Raw genomic sequence first — 17,103 nt, forward strand, 5'->3', positions numbered from 1 at the left:
CCCTAAATATGGCTAGGAAGTTGATTTCTGGTAGATTAATTGACAAAGCTGATTATTCGTTTTTGATAAGGAATGGTAAAGCAGTGATCAGATAGCCAAATGGTAGATTTTTTCTAGAAACACCTTTGACAGATAATTTCTATGTTTTGACTGTGGAAAATACAGACTCTCAATCAGAAAGCCGTATAGCTAAGAGAAATGATTTAATGTTATGGCACTACAAATATCGCCACCAAAACTCTAGAGCTTTGAAACAATTTTTGAAGGAAAATTTTTGCTACTGTATCAAAAATCTGAGTGGCAAGTTTGAATTTCGCGACACCTGTAACTTAGCAAAATCGACGAAAGCTTTAAAAACATAAATAACCTTGTTACAAGTGATGTGCTTGAACTTTTGCATTTAGATGTGTGGGGACCAGCCTCAGTGCAGCCATTAGGTGATTCCAGATATTTTCTTAGTATAATTGATGATTATTCTAGATGCGTAACAGTGTATTTTATGAAACATAAAAATGAAGCTTTTGATTGTTTTAAAGAGTTTCAAGCTGAAGCTGAAAGTCAAAATGGTAAGAAAATAAAATCTATTTGTAGTGATTAATGGTTTAGAATTTGCTGCCGATTATTTTGAAAAGCATTTACAAGAGAAAGGTATCAAGGTTGAGAGAACGCACATTTACTCCCCGGAAATGAATGTTCTATTGAACCTTTCAGCAACTCCAATCGTGGAAGGTGTTCAAACTTTTCTGTAGGAAACAGAATTGCCGAAATTTTTTGGGCTGAATTGTGCACACACAAAATTATCTGAAGAATCATTTTCCTCACCGCAGTCTAGATGGAAAAGCTCCCTTGAACGTCTGGTCAAATACACGTTTTTCTGTCAAACACCTCAAGAGAATTGGATGCATAGCATATACAGGGGTGGGAAGTGACAAAGTCCATTTCATAGCAGTTTTGGAACAGCAAAATTCAGGATTCTAAGCAGTTTTGGAGCAGCAAAATATAGGATTCTGAGCAGCTATTTATAAACTGGAGCATCAAAATTAACTTACAACAGGGCTCCCATTCAAAAAATCAGAAAAAGGTAGGAAAACACAGGACTAAAAAATAGGACGAGGGAGGGTAACCCCCCAATACAACATAATTATAGCATTAAAAAAATCCCTACAAATTTTTTTTTTAATTTTGAATTAACTTTTTCTTTCATAGCACTATTTTAGTATCCTATAAGATTGACTCAAGCCAAAGCGAAATGACTGTTACAAAACCAATTTTAGGCCAAAACAGTGTACTAGTACCACCACAGATAATTCTTTCCCGTCTCTCCTTATATGTATTACATTTTTTTTGGAGTCTTCCAAAGTGCAGAGTTTGTCAACTCTCTTTGACAATGCACAACAAATTTTGAAGACTTATGTTTTTTTAAGAATGACTCTCCTTCGAGATCACTTTCAAAAACACAGTTATTTTCTATAAGAATATTCCCCAGTAATTTATGAAAGTAGCCCTTCCAGAGAATATTCTCAAGTATATGTAACTATATCAGAAATAACAGAATATTCTCATCAAGAACTTATAAGAATATTCTCAAGTTATTTATAATAGTAGTCCTCCCAGAGAATATTCTTGAATATTATCCTTGATGAGAATATTCTCCGAAAGATTATTCTCGAGAATTTTACACCTCTACTCCAACATTTGTAATATTTTCAATATATCAATGATTCCCTGCTCAATTAAAATCAATTACACACAAGCAGATACAAAGAGGTCCAATTTCTCCATGTGCGCTATGCAGAAAGACTGACAAATTTTAAAGAACTAGACAACTTTGCATTCTTCCAGGTAGAGGACAAAAGAGAATCCAGTCCGCTTGCATCAAAAAGATGTGGCTACAGCAATGAGTCGTGGAAGTCAGCAGTCAAATGTTACATGGTAGTGTGTGTCAGCTGTTTCCAGTGCTGTGGATATGTCGTATTCTACTGTACAAACCATCATGTGGCAGATTTTGCATTTTTATCCCTACAAAATCAAGCATGTGCACCTATTGCATAAAGGAGATTCAAAGATTTGCAAAACCTTTGCACGTAAGTTCCTTGCTTGAACGGAAATTGATCTCACTTGGCCATGAAACATCCTGCGGAGTGACGAAACACATTTTTGCCTTAATGGCCAAGTTAACACCCAGAATTGTTGAACTTGGGCAGCAGAAAACCATCACGCTATCCAGGAACAGTGATACAGAAAAAGTGATAGTATAGTGTGATTTCATAGCCACTTTTGTCATTGGGGCATATTTATTTCATTGATATGCTGCAGGATTTTGTAATCCCACCAGTTTAACAGTGTGGATGTCTTCTGCAGGGCTCCCACTCAAAAAATGAGAAAAAGTAGGAAAACGCAGGACTAAAAAGTAGGATGGGGGAGGGTAACCCCCTTAGACAACATAATCATAGCATAATGGGAAAAAATTCCTAAAAAAATTTTTTGAATTAACTTTTTTCCCCCCAGCACTATTTCAGTCAAGCCAAAACAAAATGACTTGGTTACAAAACCAATTTTTGGCCAAAACAGTGCACTAGCAACCACAAATAATTCTTTGCTGTCTCTCCTCATATACATTACATTCTTTTTTGGAGTCTTCCAAAGTGAAAAGCTTGTCAACTCTATTCGACAAGGCAATTTCGAAAGAACAATGCAAAAATACAAAATGTGTAAATTACAAGATCCAATGTAAATAAGGCAAGATGAACCACAGATAGTTTTACTGCGTTGTTCATCATTTTTAAATTTTTCTGTTTTGTTCACATTTTACTGTTCAACGCCAGTGTAATCATTTTTGACAAATGAAGCACTTCCATTTTTAACTCTCTGCTGAGCATTGTAAATATTGTTTATGCCTCTTCATGCCTTAAAAATACAGAAGACAACTGAATGCTATTGGGTAGCATCAGAATCACCAAACCTAGAATACGCCTATGTATCCAACTGCTTTGAAATGCAAACTGTTGTTTTACCTATTTGCACCATAATTTTGAATGATGAAAGTTACTGTCCAAGACCATGAAGTAATACATACAAAATCATTTTTCCATCCAGACAGAAGCTTTTAATGACTACTATACTTGTTGAACCCTCAAACTAAGCAAATGAAAAATTAATCAAATGGTCCACATACACCCCCTCCCCCAAATAACCTTAAAAATGATAAAATTTCTGCTTTGGCAGAATCATTAATTGCATTCTTCAACATTTGTAATATTTGGCAATATATCAATGATTTCCTGCTCAGTTAAAATCAATTACACAAATTTTGTCGATAGGATTTGGTAGGAAAAGTAAGACAAAAACTAGAAAGTATGACAAAACCGAGAAAGTATGACAAAACCGAGAAAGTAGGACATTTTACCAAAAAGTAGGAAAAGCAGGACGAGTGGGAGCCCTGCTTCTGCGAATTTTTATGCAGGATGGTGCACCTTCTCATATTGCTGGACCTGTAAAGCGATTGCCTCTCTTAAGTGGGAAACTTATTTCTCGCAGACCCTGTATATATGCGATGTGTGTGTTTGTAAAAATGTGTAATGTTTATATAGCATTGTACTGATGTTCACAATAGGTAATTTAATTATATAACTACAGTCCATTCCCGCTTTAGCAAATACAGTTATAGCGATAATCTTGTTTTAAAGAAAACTTTTTTTAATTCTCCAGGATGAGTTTGCATAAGAACTGAAAATCGAGAATTTCTTTATAATGAAATTTCATTATTATGAAGTGATTTTTCCATGTCTCTTGGAGTTTGTCACAACAGGATTCAACAGTATATGATTTTCACAATGAGTAATTTAACTATACAAAAAACATTGAAATCACAAATACATAAACAAATATATGTACATGACATGTCTAGGCTTAATATAAGCTGTTGCTGGAAACTTATTCAAAATTCTAACCCTGTCGACCTGCTGGAAGAACCCTTCAAGGTCCCTTGAGGCCTCACAACACATGTTCAGGGGTGGGAAGTGACTAAGTCCATTTCGGAGCAGCCTTGGAGCAGCAAAATTCAGGATTCGGAGCAGCAAATTCAGGATTTGGAGCAGCAAATTCGGGATTCGGAGCAGATATTTATAAATTGGAGCAGTGAAATTAACAAGAATATTTTTGTTAACCCTCAACCCTTTTCAAAATAAAACTGCAGCATGTCTTTTGTTATCAAACATCTTTTCGTCAGCTTGATTTTTGTTTTTGGTGTTTTAGGCTTTTGACACCTTGTTTGAAAGAGCGGCTGTCATAAAATTTTTTGCATCCGTCTATTTAAGATGATTTTTGCTTACTGACGACACTATTTGCTGCCTTGAACAGCAGCACTTCAAATGAGCTAAAATTTTTTTATAAGTTTTTAATATTTTTATACTTGGAAAGAAATTGTTGCAAAATGGGAGAGAATTTCGGAAGAATCAACTCAATGTTTGGTGATTCAGCACTCATTATCTGGCAAGATTGGTGATCTGTCACTCGTTATTTGGCGATATTCGGCAAAGTTTCTAAACTGACATTCGTAATTCGGCGGACATGCACTTTTTACTCCCGGAATGAAATTTTTTTTCACGAAACATCGGGATTTAGCACAATGACAATCGACTACAGTAATTTCTGCTGCTTCCAGTGACGACTTTTTTTTTTTACGCGGAAACACTCGAATTTGCACTTTAAAGCTGAAAGGCATTACAAACCATCTTCAGTTCCACGATCACAGACAATATCGGGGTTTCGCGATGGAAAGCCCGATCAGGGGCCGATAATTTAAGGCGATAGTTTAGGTATAGTGGAATAAAACACGCTCTTCTCGGAAAGAAACGTTTCGTGGCTAGCAGGAACAAAAATTTTTGGCATCCTTTCCGAAATTCCGGGCATACTGAAGCAAAATTCGCTATTTGGCGCAGAAAAATGCGAAAATACGCTATTGGCGTAGGATGGCGCAAGATATTAGTTTTGGCGCAGTGCGGCGCAATTGGCGCAGAGTTCCCACCCCTGCATGTTTTTTACATTTATATGTTTGTGTGTTTTGTTACATTAAAAAAAAGTTTCCACACGAGATCCTGAAGAGCGTCGAGCAAAAAGGAAAAAGAGGTTTGGAACTCTGGAATCTTTTTTTATAAATGACTCCCACCCTGAGACCAGTCTAAAAAAATTCACCTCGCACTCAATGGGTGTGGGGGGGGGGGAATCTATAACTGCCAGGCCAACAGAGGTTAGGCAACAGGCTTACCTGAGACTTTGTTCTCTATAAACTTCACATTGTCAAAAATGTCTATAGGTCTTTCTAAGCATTGCACATTTTACACCCACCTCCTACTATGAAATTTCGGAGCTCTTTCAATTTTACTCATTTTCAGTGTCTAATGTCTGAAGAGTGTGTGGCAAGAATGAGAATCTTCAAACAAAAAATATGTATGCATTAACAAGTTATTTAAAACATCCCATCCATGTAACCACCCCTTCATGCTGACATAATATTTGAATGACCCCCTATAAACAGAGGCAAAAAAGGAAGTCAAGGGGATTGAAAATTTTTTTCAGATGAGAGGGAAAAGAAATTAGACCTGTATTTGGCTTTGTTTTCAACAATGGAAAGAAGGGTGTTTCCTATTTAGACCCCCCCCCCCCCAAATCCATTTACTTCTGGAAGCAGCTTCAGTGACCTTGACTAACATCATGGTTCCCCAGTATGCAAAATCCCACCCTCAACTGATAGGACAGTGCTGAAGCACATGCCAGCCAGATTTTCCCTCAGTAGGAGATCTGGAGGAAAAAAATGCAGATAAAGAGATTAAGGCTTTTTTTTCTGGCTCCCAGAGGATCTGAAAGAAATAATCTTCTATGGGGAAAAAAGTCAAATTCACAACCACATCTGGTCATATATCACCATACGGTAATTTCCAACCATTGGAGTTGGGAGGGAAATGAAAGCTCCATCCATCGGTGGTCGCCCCAGGCTCGGTAGGTAAAGAACTTGCTTCTGATGTTCTATGTCCGGATTTGAACCCATGGACCTTGATGGCAACCTTCACTTCCAACCGTGGAAGACGAGCATCTTTACCACTGCGCCACTCGGGCTAAATCCACAACCACTGGAATGTGAATTTATCAGCTTTAATTTTTTTTTCTTTCATATTTTCCCTGAATAATCCTCTGAATTTTCCTGGACTATCAAAAAATATTTCACATTTTCCCTGACCATTTTCTGCTTTTCCTGACTTTCCAGCCCACTAGAAACCCCGTATTTGTCAAGCCCCATTAATCACAGCAAGTAAATACTTAGGGTGTCATCAAGGTAGCATCTACACAGTCTGCAATAAGAATTGTCTTTGAACAATATGCTGAACTCCTGCACAATGTAAGAGAACGGAAACATGTTACGATTTAACAACGTTGCAATGTGCACTTTTGTGATGCTCATCTAGAGAGGGATACTTTGCTGAAGTCCATAAACAATTCCCATTGTCAACTCTCTTCGACAAGGCATAGCAAATTTCGAAGACGTAAGTTTTTTAAAAATGAGGCACCTTCGAGACCACTTTCGAAAGCACAATGCAAAATGTTTAAATTACAAGATCCGACGTATATAAGCAAGGTGAACCAGATAGTTTTACTGCGTTGTTCATCATTTTTAAATTTTACTGTTTTGTTCACATTTTACTGTTCAATGCCAGTGTTATCATTTTTGACAAATGAAGCACTTTCATTTCTAACTCTCTGCTGAGCATTGTAAATATTGTTTATGCCTCTTCATGCCTTAAAAATACAGAAGACAACTGAATGCTATTGGGTATCATCAGAATCACCAAACCTAGAATACGCCTATGTATCCAACTACTTTGAAATGCAAACTGTTGTTTCACCTATTTGCACCATAATTTTGAATGATGAAAGTTACTGTCCAAGACCATGAAGTAATAAATACAAAATCATTTTTCCATCCAGACAGAAGTTTTTAATGACTACTATACTTGTTGAACCCTCAAACTAACAAATGAAAAACTAATAAATCAAATGGTCCACATACACCCCGTCCCCAAATAACCTTTAAAAATGATAAAATTTCTGCTTTGGCAGAATCATTAATTGCATTCTTCAACATTTGTAATATTTGGCAATATATCAATAGTTTCCTGCTCAATTAAAATCAATTACATAAATTTTGTCGATAGGATTTGCTAAAAAAGTAGGAAAAGTAGGACAAAACCGAGAAAGTAGGACATTTTACCAAAAAGTAGGAAGAGAAGGACGACTGGGAGCCCTGGGAACAAGATGATTTTGTAGAAGACACGGTAGGATTTGTGTTTAAAAGCCAATATTCCCTTGCGTAAACAGATCGCCCTGATGATGTACACGACTATTTTACGAAATATGTGCCTGGTTCATGTAACTAACCTTCTTCCCAGAGACAATTTTAGATCTGTTATATAGCCATAAGTTGGCTGTTCACTTTGAAGTTGACATTTCTTTTCTTCGAATTTATAGAAAAATACTTGGTGAATCGCACTCAAACTTCTAGTATAATGCTTGCAATCACTTTTCAGTGGAGAGTAGGAGCATTTAAAGGACCAACAAGAATTGAATGCCTAATGTATTCCCTGCCATGCCATAAGAATCAGGAAACAGCCTCATGAATGTTAGAGTCTGGTCTATTCCCAGCATGCCGGGAAAAACAACGTCTGATAAGGATCACAGAATACATTCAAAAGACTGATTTATATCAGTCTAAGCAAATCAAAATAATAGTTTTCATTGATAATGATAATTAAACATTAACTTAATTGCTCCAACCTAATTAGGGGCCATTCAATTATTACATAAGCAGATTTTCAGCCATTTTCCGCCACAAGCCTTTCAGCAAAAGTCAGCAAAACACTGACCCCCCCCCCCCGTCAGCAGCTTAGAATATTTCATATCCTCAAAAAGGAGAGGTAGATGACGTAAGCAACCTTTAAACCCCTCCCTTGTCATCAAAAGTCAGCAAATCCGAAACCCCCCCTTCCCCGATGCTGCCGTAATACTGGAATGACCACCAAGTTAACATGAAATGCAGATACAGCGGAACTTCGGTTAACAAGCTTAATTCCTCCCACCAATGTGCTCATTATCTGAATCAAACTTATTTCCCATAGGAAAAAATGGAAACTTGGATAATTCGCTTAACAATTATTCATTAACATGAAAATGACTAATAAAAATACCATTACTTCAACAAAATGCAACACAATATAATAAATACAATATGTAAAACATTTAAATAATGCCATAAATGAACACACAATGTGTTTACAAATTAACTTACTCTAAACGACCACAAAGAAGACTATCGTTTATGACTACTTACACACTGCACTCACTATCTTTAAGCTTACTTTTTTTTGTTTTTCGTAAATGGTAAATCTCACTATCGTTGGACAGATTTATTTATAACAGCAAAAAGCAAACATGGAATTTGAATTTTTCCGAACACAGTTCGTAAAACACCAACAACCCGAAGAGGCAAGGTTCAAACCAGCCACTCGATCAATCTTTTGAGTCAGGATATTTAAGAATCGGTTTCCTGGCATGCTGCTCTTATTCACTGTTCCCCAGCAAGCAGACTAATGCGGGAAAAATGGTGAGAGAAAGACTTTTTTTATCAACCCTGTATCATAAAAAGCTGCGAATGATCAATAATGTTGTGATCCACACACGTATTCCTATGGGATCAGCATGATCGGTCCAGGGAATTTGTTAGTGTTAATAGACATCCATGTCCGAACCGGGATTTGAATCCAGACCTGCACAGTCAGAGGCTAGCCCCCTAACCACTTGACTGCCAGGTGGCAAAAAAGCGATTTTCAAAAATTTTAAACTCACAAAAAATATTTCACTTGCTCTTTGCAATATCCATGCATATTTTTTCGAAAGCAGCGCATACAGTGAATCCTTTTTATAAAGTTTTGAGCAGGAAAACACTTTGAATAAGAAATCTTAACGAGAATTACCTGGAGTTGAGACCACAAAAATAAATTGTACTAAGTGGGAACGTTATAAGAGGGATCAATTGTATATTTAAGATATGTTTCTTACAAAAAAGTTTGTTTCCATTACATGTTTTCTGCTTGTAACAAGTAGGATTTCCAACAAATTTTTACAAAACTCGACACTATACATAACACCAGGGGCATTTGCCGCTGTGGTGGCCGAGTGGTTATAGTGACGGACTCGCGATGCGAGGATCCAGGTTCGAACCCCAAAGTGGTGGTCGGCTGAAGTTGGTTTCCTGTGGTTCCCAACTTCAAGGCGCAAATGCGAACCGATCTCCCCGTTAAAAAGTCTCGCCACAGAGAGCAACAGTCCTACAACGATAAATCATTCAATCATAACACTTCACTCATAGTTAGAAAAACTGGTGGCAGATGGCAGCACTACACATAACAAGCATTACAGAGAAATAAAAAACTTCATGTCCAGTTTCACTACACGTACACTCCCGTCCATGATGTTCTTAAGTCAGCCACCTCATTGGGCATATTGCCTGTTGTGGCGTTGTATTTGTATTGTATATATATATGTACAATCAACCTTTATGGAAGCAGCACAAAAAAATTTTGAGTTTCCTTTTTATTTTTGCCCGCAGCGCATACCTCTGCATTATACACACTGTAAAGAAATTTAATACCAGCCTAAAGCCAGGATTACACTAAAATTTTAATAAAAGTTGCAAAAATGCAACCAGTAAGAGCATCTAACATTCTATCAAATGCAATCGATCACCTCATTGGTTGTATTTTTCAAGTTTTATAAATGAACTTTTATGAAAATTTTATGTAATCCCAGCATTACAGAGGGGAAAAAATTAAAGTTACAACCAGGATTCAAACCATTAACTTTTGTATTACCAGTGTTATAGTCTACCAATCGGGCTAACAGCGGATGCTAGCTAAGGTCCTAATTTAATTTACAGACTTTTGAACGTCCATTTGTCATTAATGCACATGGGCGAGTGACGTCACTTTGCGGTCCTCCATACATCAAATAAACGTCCGGCTCAGTGCACGCACCCACCGCATTGTAACGCAAGAGTTTTTATCCAGCAATATTTCCATTCACAACCCTTATATCCATTTCATAATATATTGCTTATTTTCAATCCCATATCTGGTCTAGTATCTCATATTTTTAACATTGATTTTTTATTTAGTCTAATATTTGTCATTGCCATTCATTTTCTTTTTATAGTTTTAACACCCATAGTATACCTTTCTGGCAATGTATTGGGAGTATATTATTTTTTTCTCTTTGGCAAGGAAGACGCCCCGAAGCATGACTCAGTTTTACTCTTGGAAGTGTCACGTCATGCTTTCGAACATTCTCCTCACCACAGAAAAAGAATATCGGTAACGCATCACCAAAAATAGATACATTTGCGGCTATGCCTTTCCCCCCTCCCTTTAATAGTGTCCCTGTAAATCCTGCAGGTTGGATCTGTTATCGCATAGGCGGAGATGGACTTGGAAGTCTGGGGGGGGGGGCACGATGATGTCAATTCATATATACATTAGATCAAGATCAGTCTACTCCACTTTTGACGCTGTGGGGGGGATCTCCGCCCATGTGTTATCGAGCACATTCATTGATCCAGCCTTTGTTTTTTCGAATCTTTCAAGTTATTAAAACACCCAAGCCCAAATACCACCAGAGACAAAGCGGGACACTGAAATTCATTGTTTAAATCGGTGTTTTTTTGAACTTCTAGTTCCATAATTCCCCCCTCATTCCAACCCATACCTTCCATTGCTTGCCCCCCCCCCTTTACGCCTAAGGAATGGTACTGTCCAGATTGGGAAACACTGGCTTTAACTGAAAGCTATATTAAATCATTAAACAGTTAAATCACCACTTTCATAATTATCAATAAGGAAGGAAGAAACTAATAAAGAGGCCCCCACACACACACACTCACAATGAGTGGCATACTAATAATAAAATCCATTATTGTACACTAAGAACCTTTGTGATGGCCATGTATTTGATGACACATTGTTGGGAAAGCATAATGGCTATTTTCTATTGCACGTTGATAATGAAACGCGTTAATGTAATATAATGTTAAACATGAATAATTACCCAATAACTTGTCCTGCGCAAAGTCAAATTCTCGGGATATTGGAAACTGAGCTCGAATCACGTTACGTCAAGCACCAGCGTGACGAGAAGTGTGCGGGTTTTTTTTTCTCTTTATTGTGTGTAGCAGCTTCTTGGCTTCCTATCGCTTTGCACAAGAATGCCGCTTGAGGCCGTTTCGCTCGCCTTCACAATAGCTTTTTACGGACTTCGCTACGCGAACCTCGTGATCGCGAAAATAAACAAAATGCCGATATTTCATTGGTCGAGACTCTAACAATTTCATGTGAGGTAGCGTGACCATCTTTCGTCTCTGCGCAAAATGGGACGTACCGTGATCGATTTTTTTTTTTAGTGATGTTCACTTATTCCAATTTCACTAATAGATGGCATCACTATTCAGACCAATCAAACCAGCCATGACAATACAGTCGATTCCCGTTATAACTTAGCGCGACCATATTTATTTGCGAAGAATGCGGGAAATTGAGCTTCGAAATACGGGAAAATACGGGACATCGCTGATTATCGCCAAAAATGATGCCAAAAGTACGCAAAGTCGCTAAAGGCTCAATTACATTGGGCAAGTTTACTAGCTACTCGCTTGCAATTTTACGCGCTGCTACTAAACTCGCTCTGTGTAATAACTAGGCTGACCATATTTCCTCAAGAGAAATACGGGACATTAGGATTCCAAATATGGGAAAATACGGGACATCACCAATTATCGCCAAACACGACGCCAAAATCAAACAAAGTTGCCAAATATTGCTGAAATTACGCGAAAATCACAATGGTGGGAAACGATACATTACTGCAAATTGCAGTGGATCAAAATGCATTCCACGAAAAAAAAAAAAAACGTTCACCAAGGCAAATGTGGGAGATTAATATTCTCATATATAGTTGTAATTATCATAAAATAATTTATGAGTTGAAAAATAATGTCAATCTTTGACTTCAATAAACAATAAAAATTCAAGTAGGCTTCGTGTAAAATACGGGAAAAACCGGGACACTTTTGCCAAAAAGTAGGGATGGCCAAAAAAACAGGAAACACCGGGACTGTCCCGGGAAATACGGGACGTATGGTCACCCTAGTAATAACGTTAAGGCTCAATTACATTGGGCGAGTTTACTAGCTACTCGCTTGCAGTTTTACGCGCTGCTACTAAACTCGCTCTGTGTAATAAGGTTAGCAAGTAAAATCGCCGCTCGCTCTGCTAGTGCGAGAAAAGTTGAAGGGTAGGCTACTTTTCTCGCTACTCGCCGGCGTTTTTGTTATCTCTGAGGTGCAATATGGGTGTGACTACTTTTTTTTCCTGTTGCTTTGGCTCGCAACAAAAGAGAAATACGACAATACGCAAAAAGGAAGGGAAAGAAAAAGAGTTGCTAGCTCATCTGAGCGATTTTACTAGCCCTGTGTAATTGAAATTCGCTGCGCTAATTGAAACCGGTTCGCTCACCAGCTACTTTACTCGCCAGAAAATAGCTAGTAAACTCGCCCAGTGTAATTGAGAATGTCAGAATTGAGAATGAGAATTTAACTCGTGCTAAAATCAGAGAAAAGTCGCCAATCGCGGGAAATGAAGTACAACTTCAAATTGCAATGAATTTAAAAAAAAAGAAAAGAAAAAAAGACAAATGTGTGAGATGCATATTCTTGTTTGTAGTCGTAATTATCGTAATGTGATTTCTGTGTTCTAAAGATAATTTAAATCGTTGATTTGAAGAATAAGAAGTCAAGTTGGCTTCGTGGAAAATACGTGAAAAACCGGGACATTTTTCAAAAAAGTCGGGACAGTCAAAAAAACAGAAAAAATCGGGACTGTTCCGGGAAATACGGGACGTATGGTCAACAAACTCCGAGTGAAATCACTTCGTTATAACGAAATTTCGCTCTGAAGGAATTCCAGAAAAAGGGAGACCGAGTAGCCATCTACATGCCGACTACATAGAGACTATAGTAGTGACTTCCATGATTTTCCAGCTTTAGATTTGATTGTTGGGGGGTGGGTGTCTTTGTATTTTTCCTATCTAAACTTATCTAGAGGATTAGAAAAGTATTCGTTGAAACGGGATTCGCCTGCAATTTCACCTAACTCTAAAACAGAACCACTAAAAAAAGCAGAAACAGAAAAAATTCTGGGAATTGCGACTTGTATTATAGGGAATGTGTGCGGCGGGAAAAAAACCAGAAAAATGGCCACTCCTATCAATGGAGACATAGAACGGAAATATGAAGATATATTTCAAAGTGGAGAAAAAAACATTCCCCCAGAAAAAAATGAAAAATAATTCCGGAAACCTGAAAAGGAGGACTAAAAGACGAATTTTCCGAAACGTAGGAGGACGGTTGGTAACCCTACCTAAAGCGGGCAATATCGGGAGTGATGGAAGGGTCAAGGAGCGGTAGATGCTTTGAGTTTAGTATAGGATCCTATGGGTTGGCTTGAGGTGAGGGCTGACAGAGCTCTAGCCCTTGGGCCCGGGACGATTATCATCATTTCTTGCTTTTTCCCGCAATAAATTAACCACAAAAGGGGTCCGTTAAAAGTCTGACCGAGGAGCCCCGCAAAAGATCCCAGCCTAGGGGCCCTGCTACAGGATGTGGGGACCATGGTTGGGGGCGATGAGTAGAAAAATTTTACGAAGAAGGAAGCAATGAGACGAAAATTTTGGTAAACCATGCCGTGAAATGTGAGGTCAGCGAAAGTACCTAAGCTTTCTAGATTAGGCTTATCAGACATCCTAATTTGGGAGGACACTCCTTTTTGGTGTCATTTCAAGCGTACTCCTACATTTCGGAAAATTCGCCCTATTGTCCTCCTTTTCAGATTTTCATGATTATATTTCTTTTTTTTTCTTACGAATTTTTCTTCCGAACTTTGAAACATATATCTCTTCCACATGAGTGTTTGTTTTATTCCTTTTTCCATTGACCAATAGCGGTCGAAATTCCCAGAATTTTTTCTGTTTTTGCGGTTCTGTTTCAGTTGTAAAAAAATATTGTTTTGGCCTAGGGTTACCAGACGTTCTCCTCATGGCTCCTCACACCCTGTAGCAGGGCTTCAAGACAATCCCGTCATTTGGGAGCCGGGAGGGGTGATTGTCACCCCTTCCCGGCTTTAGAAAATACACTAGAATGAATGCAAGATGAATTTTATGAGAGTGAAATAGAACCTATGCTGTGGGTCGTCATTAGGGGGGAGCCCCATGCATGGTTCGAAAAAACCAGGCGTTTCTGAAGGGTGGCTATGCCTGATTGCATTAAAAATACCAACCCTTGTTCCCTTTTGTATTCGAAAAGCTATTTTTGATATACAGTCGAATCCCGTTTTAACGAATACCGTTATAACGAAAATCTCGTTTTAACGAACGGTTTTCTAATCCCTCTAATAAGTATACATAGAAGCAATGCAAACAATCTGAAATTCCTTTATAAAGAAGTGTTTTCTCCGGTTTCTTGGAGTTCGTTATAACGGGATTCGACTGTATATATATATCTTATATATAAATGTGAAAGTATGTATGTATGTATGTATGTATGTATGCTCTTTATACAAATCTACAGTTTTAGACCGATCGTCGCCAGATTTTGCATATATACCAAACAGGTCCGGGATTGAACCGTAGGCTACTTTAAAAGTTCGTCAGAGCTGGGCAAATGCCCGAAATGGGCGAAAAACTGCCGGGCAACAATGGTTTTGGGGCCTCAACAATTACTTTCGGAACGTTTACTTTGGTTACCGTGGTTCCCAACAATGCGTTTCAGACGTGTATATATGCCTTTACAATGGTTTGTCACATCTTTAACGCTGCCATCATTACAGTTTATTCCTTTATAATGGTTTGGCTCTTTTCCACTACTCCCAGTAATTGAAGAAAACCCTGGAAGCGCCAGATATTTTTGCTTGCATGTATACAGGGTGTCCTGTAAGTGCTAATGTGGCCTTTATCTCATCAACCACCCATCGTTGAGGTATAGTTTCAATTTAAAAAGTGCTTAAAAGGAGTTTGAATAATATTCGCTGCAGAAGCTGGACATCTGACGTCACTAACAACAGAGAAAAACAACTACGACGATAAAACAGGGAATAAAAATGTTCTACGCCAGCTGATGAACTCAATGCTTGCCTCAAATCATCAGCACTCTACTTCACCAAACACCAACTCTGGCCATATCGCTACATTGCAATTTACTGCCATTAGTGAGATGGGTTGGAAGTGAAGGTTCTGTCTATCGGTGGTCGCCTCGAGTTCGTTAGGACATCAACACTCTGGCACTAAAAAATTATCATTATCCACCAACATGCAAGTTCAACTGCAAAATGACTCAGCACTGCTATCATTTTCACATCAGTTGATCAAACTTGGTAATGGAAGAATTCCCGTAGAGACCCAAGCACTTTACTGATTACGTTCCCAAATGGATTTTGCCAGTTATTTATATATATAACTCAGTTCAAGAACTTGCAGACAAAGTCTTCCCAAACATTCAACAAAATCACCGAAACCATGAGTGGCTTTGTGAGAGTGCGATTCTGGCACCGAAAAATGAGTGTGAACAAGATCAACGGAAAAATCCTAAAAATTATTCCGGGAGACTCCACATCTTACAAATCGATTGACACTGTCACAGACACAGCGCAGACAGTTCTGTATCCTGCAGAATTTCTGAACTCTTTGGATATTCCGGGTGTGCCACCACACAATTTGACCCTCAAAGTCGGAGCACCTGTAATGCTTTTAAGAAATTCGGACACACCGAGACTCTGCAATGACACCAGACTCTACGCGAAGAAATTGCACAATTGCATCATTGAAGCAACGATTCTAACTGGATGTGACAAAGAAAAAGAAGTCTTCATTCCACGTATCCCAATTATCACCGAAGAAATGCCATTCACTTTCAAGCGATTACAGTTCCCGATTCGTTTAGCTTTTGCCATGACAATCAACAAAGCGCAAGGCCAGTCGTTAGCAGTGGCAGGTATCAACTTACTTGAGCCCTGTTTTTCACACGGACACCTTTTCGTCACCTGTTCGCGTGTTGGTAATCCCAAAAATTTGTACATCTACACACCAGATGGAAAAAGAAAAAAAATTGTGTATTCACAAGCGATTGCCTGAAGATTTTAATTAAAATATTTAAAAATAAAAGTAATTTTTTCTTACTGAATGCAGAAATTTTTTTGATTAAGAAATAATTCATAAGCTATACGTATATAAATTTTTTACGGGGCGGGCAACGTCGCCGGGTATCAGCTAGTATATATATATATATATATTCTAAAGAAAGCACTGGAAGATGACTTGGAATCAGTAGAACGAAAACTGCGTGTTGGGAGAAAGGAAATTTTTGCACTAAAAAGAAAAGATGGAACCATCACAAAGATGGAAATGAAATCATTAGTATTGTTGAGGAATTTTATAATACTCTATGCAAACATGAAGAACAGGATCGGGACAGAGGAAAGGGAGCGGGAAGAAAAGAAAATGGAACCGAATTCGTACAAGTAGCACCTGTGCTGAAAGAAGTATACAAGGCTATATAAGATGTATGAAAAAAGGGGAAATGCCCAGTTGAAGATGGGATTTCAATCAGGGTTGCAAAAAAGCCCAGCCGGGCAGGTTTTTCTAAAACACACATGATTTTTGAGGGAAAAACCCGGGTTTTTTGGGCAAAATGGGGAAAATTGAATTTTCTTTTTCCACCTCCAAATATCTAACTTAAACATGTATTTACAGTACCCGCAACTTTTAACCGAACGATGGCGATATCTTGCTTTCTAAAAGCTGTAGAATCAAGCTGTTTCCACCAAAAATTATGGTTTGTGATTTTCTACCCAATTATGTGTAATTCGTCTTGATGAGGGGTCATCTACATATTTATTATTGTTCAAACTTCAAAATTTTCAATGTAAACCCTTATTTTTTTTCGATCTTATCTGATTT

The 17,103-nt window shown here is 38.0% G+C and overlaps 1 protein-coding gene across 1 annotated transcript in view; it reads right to left on the bottom strand.

Moving 5' to 3' along the window:
• Positions 1 to 11,307, bottom strand: part of LOC149068448 (uncharacterized) — a 35,813-nt gene extending 24,506 nt beyond the window's left edge. The window contains exon 1 of the mRNA XM_089251609.1: positions 11,149 to 11,307. The gene's annotated coding sequence lies outside the window, so the exon portion shown is untranslated. The remainder of the gene's footprint in view (positions 1 to 11,148) is intronic.
• Positions 11,308 to 17,103: the final 5,796 nt, after the last annotated feature.

The sequence above is a fragment of the Pholcus phalangioides genome, unplaced genomic scaffold (genome assembly GCF_987345545.1).
Source record: "Pholcus phalangioides strain wild (caught in Gottingen) unplaced genomic scaffold, Ppha-v1.0 ptg000027l_1, whole genome shotgun sequence".
Lineage (NCBI taxonomy): Eukaryota > Metazoa > Arthropoda > Arachnida > Araneae > Pholcidae > Pholcus > Pholcus phalangioides.